Raw genomic sequence first — 6000 nt, 5'->3', positions numbered from 1 at the left:
GTCGTGTCTGAGACCGGCAGGGAGGTCTCCGAATGGGATCCCACCGTAGGGAGGCACCGAGCCACCGAGGCCCAGCGAACGGCCTCGGCACCCACTAGAGAAACCCTCCGGTATTCTTGGAGCGCGTCTCCGGACCGCTAGCCGACCCCCAGCGAATGGGGTACGGGCCTCCACTCGGACTTACCCGATAACAGCTCACCGGAAATACCGTCGCACGCACCCACCGAGGGTAGCACGGCATCTTCCACCCCTCCTTCCGAGCGAAAAGGAAACACGAGGGTCGTGCAAAAAGCCGGGGGAACCCCCGACGGACCTCTTGCCCCAGGCGGAGGCTAAGGGGCTCTTTCCGCAACATCGTCGAGGCCCCGCGATCCGAACTCGCACCCACGGGCCCGGCAAACACGATGAAAACGCCTCACTCGAAAGAGAAAAAAGCCCCTGAAGAAGTGAAATCACTCCTCCAGGGCCTCGGGGGCTACACCCGGCGGGTGCGCTCGCGCGCACCCACCGAAGCCTCAAAAACAAAACACCATCCCGACAGGAACTATCAAGAGTCAATTCTCGTCAGAACCTCAGGGGAGTGCCTCCACTCCCCCCAAGGCTCGGGGGCTACTGTCGGATACCGTGAGAAGGGGTACCCTAAGCAAGATCCAAAAAACGATTGCTTAGACTTCGTAAAGATCGAAACCAGCTAAACGCTGCTGGCCTCGGCCGATTCTCCGACTCGCCCGAGGCCCATCACCGCGGGCCTCGGCCGATTCTCCGACTCGCCCGAGGCCCCCTCACCGCGGGTCTCGGCCGATCCCCCGCCAAAAGCCTCGGCCGGGCCACCGACCCTCCGTCTCGCGCAAGGCGGGCTCGGCAGCACTCCGCTACCTCTTCCTTCTCCCGTTCCTCTGGCAAAACGTCGTGTCGCATCAACTCAGCCAACTGCTGCCCCTGACAACAGCCGCGTGCCCGGCACAGTACAGCAGAATGGCCGATGGGACAGGAGGCAGGACTGGGCAGGGGTTACCCGCCACTGTACTAACCACCGTGCACATGGGTTGACGCCCATGCCTCACTGTGCTGCCAACTCCTACACCGAGGACAACGCGGCATGGGGAGCCACGTCTGGGCTACTGTGGCCTCGGAATCAGTACCCAGGGCCAATAACTCCCCCAAGGCCTCGACAGTTTGCCTCACGGGCTCGGCAGCCTGAGGGTTCATGACCACCGAGCCCCCCACGATGGCTCGGCCTCGGCATCTGCAGAGCCGCTGTTCCCTACGACGTCATTACACGGTGACCAGCACGTCGCCCGCCATGTCCTGCATCAAGCCGTACTGGAGCCCCACGACGCACAAGATCGAGTATGACCAACATGTCACTTCCGCACGACAAGGACGGGGCCACTCCATCGACCATACCACAACAGTGGCCGGCTACAGGGCTCGGACACGCCACCCCATTTACAGAGGCGCTATGTAGCAACCTATGTACGGTCCCGGTCCTCCCTTAGAGTATAAAAGGGAGGGACTGGGGCCATTTCTAAGGAGAAGAACAAGAAGACGAACGCCCCGATGGAACCACACGCTTCCACGCTGCTTGGAAACAACGTCTCAAGCAGTCCGCACCACCCTCGCCGAGACCTGGGACTAGCTCCCTCTCTCACCTAGCTTGTAACCCCTACTACGAGCACTCAGGTGCAAGGAATACAAGATCGATCTCTCAGACTGGACGTAGGGCCTCGATTGCCCGAACCAGTATAAACCTTGTGTCTCTTTGCATCACCATCCGGGATTAGGGGCACGCAGCACAAATTCACTCGTTGGTTGAGGGACCCCCGGTTCCAAAACACCGACACATAAATATGCAACATATTAAATATGGACACTAACATGCATACTTTGTTATCGGGAATCGGCGCTAAAACATCGATATGGCGCAGGATTAAAGCTATACGTTGGAAAGTGCTGGAATTATGTATAGAGGGGCATGACATCAGCACCATCTTTGATCAATAAAATAATGGACAAGGAGGCGAGGCTGACCTTTTATTAATCGACCAGCAGGAGTTTGCAACTGATGTAAGGAACGTGGGCCCTACCTAGGGACGGACACAACGGTGGGGCGAGGGTGCTCAAGCCCCCGTAGGGACGGACACAATGGTGGGGCGAGGGTGCTCAAGCCCCCCCTACCTATACCAGAGCAGTGGAATCCCTCGTGGAGTCTACATAAATTTTTAGGTAAAGTTCTATAGTGTATGGAGACTGGAGACTGAGACTTAAGATCAAGCAGATCTGAAATATTTTCTGGATCCGCCGCTGCAAGGAACAACAATGTACGTTGTTGCTGGTGGACAGGTTCTGAACAAGGATTGCTACAGCTGAGATGACTTCGTGTTTGCTTGTGAGTGCACGCATACAGGAACATGGATGCTTCGGCTTGTAAACTCGATAGCTGTGGAAAAACACTAGCGTCCATCAAGCAACAGCGAGACGGCGCCATACGATAGCAGGTTTAGACGATTGAACATGGTGATAGACAGCCCTGTGCACATAACAGACCGAAACCTGATACATTTGCCGCGAAACAAACAACAGCTGCGTACAGAAGATTAGATTAATGTAAGTAGAGGACATGATAGGGACTAGGGAGGGTTCGTGTACGAACAGCGACGTCGGCCGGCCGGGCCGAACATGAAGCAGAAAGTGGCGACGGTCGAGCGCATCATATGGTCTTCTCCTCACGTGATGGAGATCAGCAGCAGTCTCACCATGATGAATGTCGGCAGAGCGGCGACGGCAGCAAGCCAGCAATGTTTGCTCTCAGATATATGTTGGTCATGTACAGATAGAAACGTTGCCGGGCGAGGCAAACTAGGGCATGCATGCTAGTTTGTAGGGCATGCATCAGGACAAGAGCAGCTCGATTTGTTGGCCTGCTGCGATAGAAACAACGAGAAGCAACCGAGTAGATGAGAGACAAATATGGTGAGAGCCACGGAAAGTGCTGGACTATTCTCAGACAACGAAACCATAAGACAGCGACGATGGATCTTACCGGCTGATCTCGAGAAGATGATGAGCATGTCAAGGCAACGATGGGGCACGGCCGGTCTAGCGAATCGGCAGGCGTGACGAGGATCGGCAGGCCAGACAACAACGGGACGGGAACGACGTACCACCTGCCCTGCCGGGAGGTGAAGGATACGATCTTCTCATGACGGTAGCGTGGGTGACACATTGGAGGCAGCCTGAAGAGAAAGGAGGAATTTTAGTTTACTACCTAAGGATTTCAAACCAGAGGCTCCCCTTATGATAGTTATGCGGTGCTTTGCCCAAAGAACTAGTGCATATATAGGGAGGAAAACACCTCCCCTTGACATCAGCTAGCAACGTGATACTAATTGATGTTGCACCATCCACCTCCACGAATAGACCTAAATAATCATTTAAGCCCATTAGTAAATAAAGACATGGGCTTTTGAGACTCATGGAAAATTAGGCTCGGATTTTTCTAATTTCGAAATTAATTAATATCATGAAATAAAAATAATTCTAGAAAGTCTAAAATTATCATTTATATCACAAAAAATGCTTCGAAGCTTAGAAAAATCCTGGAGATAAATTGAAAGACGAGGAACTCAGACAAAATATTTGGAGCTCAAGAAAAGATTGTTAGGAACTTGGAACATAAAGATTAAGGTCAAAGATGTAGGAATTAAATTCCAAAAAGAAGCTGAAAAATCCTAGAGATAGATATTCGTCTCCTAAACATATATATATATATATATATATATATATATATATATATATATATTGCACATAGAAACATAAGGTGCGACCGGCATGAATGCAACAAACATGTTTCTATCTTAGGATAAATTTTAATTTAATGAAAATTTATTATTTTCCTATGTTTTCATGAGCATAAAAATACAAAATTAAATCATTTTACCTCTATTTCAAGAGAAACAAATTTTAGGGTGTTACATAGGCCTTAGCCATGCATGTAATTGAGTCTAACAAATGGGATTTTAAAATCTGGTATGAACTAGCTTCTAATGTAAGATTTTATTGAGGCTCCAGCAAGTTCAGGTGTCTGAGTAATTGCACGTCCCATACCCTTATGAACCAGCATGATCAAGGTAGAAACATTAGTACTTGCCTCATACTCAAATCATAATTCTATAATAAGTACTCCCTCCATCCCAAATTATAAGTCATTCCAAAAATCTTAGAGAGTCAAAGCATCTCAAGTTTGGCCAAATTTATATGATAAGATACTAACATTTATGATACTAACTAAGTATCATTAGGTTCTTCATTAAGTATATTTTTATAGTATATTTACTTTGATGTCATAAATCTTTGTAATTCTTTCTATAATTTTGGTCAAACTTAAGATACTTTGACTCTCCAAGATTCTTGAAATGACTTATGATTTGGAATGGAGGGAGTAGTGAACTTTGTTTCCTTGACTTAACAAAATAGCCTGAAATGCTGCCTTAATAAAGGAGTAATGTTTTATGGTACCATTCCTGCACTGCTTTTGTGGGCTTATGCTCCCTTGTTTGAAAACAATACTACAGATCTCATCCATCTTTCTACACTTGCATTCAGTTTTGTATGTTTTCATTTTACTACCACATCTTTTTCTCTCTCTCAGGGCAATGTGGTTAAGATAGATACAATTCCATTCACCTTTCACAACTTAAAGAGCTTGGCAATAGAAACACACTTTGTTGAGATGCACCCCATTTTGCTATTGTTCTCCTTGTTGAGGAGCTCCCCAAACCTTGAAAAACTTAAAATTGAGGTAATGTTGAACGCTATCTTTTGGACATTCATCATTATGTTTCTAAAAGTCATCTTGCTGCTGCCAACTGATTTTCTTTATTACTTTTATTAGCGAAGGTTCAAGATTGGGAGCCAGAATGTGTTACAAATTCTGGCATCCTAAGTGAGGAGTGGACTGATGCACAGTGGACTGATGGCATGTGTGGCAATCTTCAAGTTGTGCAGATAAATAGTTATATTCCGTGGCTTCCATTGTCTTTTATGAAGCTTATATTCTCTATAAAGCAAGCCTTCTTCGCACATTGTCTGTGGATGTATGCCCAGTTTCTCAGGACGACCCACTAAATGAGTTACTAAAATGCAGAAGAGCTTCAGCTCAAGCTCAGGTTCTGTTCAAGGTAAAGAAACTTTTTGTTGGGTTTCAAACTTCTATCTTATAGATTTCAGGCTTACCAATAGTTTCAACCTTTTATTTTTTTAAATGAGTTACTAAAATGCAGAAGAGCTTCAAGTCAAGCTCAGGTTTTGTTCAAGGTAAAGAAACTTTTTGTTGGGTTGCAAACTTCTATCTTATAGATTTCAGGCTTACCAATAGTTTCAACCTTTTTATTTTTTTATCTATATATCATCAAGTTTTTAAGAAGTACATCCCAACTCCTCTAATCACTTCTCAGTCTTTTCTGTTTGTCCTACCATTTTTCAGTTTACATGATTGGATTCCTTATGAATGAGTTAGCCAAATCTTTTCTACCACCTCAGACAATTCCTCCCCTGTGAACCAACATAGTTTTGATCATAAAAGGACCTTGATTTATTTGTATAGCTCCTCGTAGATAGGGTTATCTGGAGAACAAGCACAGTTCGTTTTCTATTAAATCAATTTCACTTAGGGGCCGTTTAGATCCTTTCATTTTGGGAGAATTGAAATCTATTTAATGGATTATGCTATTTGGTTTGGAATTTAACATTCCATAACTTTTTTAAGCTCACAAATAAGTCTATCTCAAATTCATAGGGTGGGAGATGAAAATAGATTCTATAGATCACAATGCTATAATTCTATTCTACAACTTATAGCACACTCTTCAACTCACTTCCCTACAATAAAATTACAACATATAAGTATGTCCCCTGTATGCCTAACAATAAATATATAAATATATTCCACATATAACTATATTAGCTTAATTAATCTATGTCTAAATTATAATTAATAGA

This window comes from Miscanthus floridulus, chromosome 2 (assembly GCF_019320115.1).
Source record: "Miscanthus floridulus cultivar M001 chromosome 2, ASM1932011v1, whole genome shotgun sequence".
In the NCBI taxonomy this organism is placed as follows: Eukaryota; Viridiplantae; Streptophyta; class Magnoliopsida; order Poales; family Poaceae; genus Miscanthus; species Miscanthus floridulus.
The sequence above is the reverse complement of the archived record's forward strand: the minus strand, read 5'-3'. Positions refer to the sequence as shown.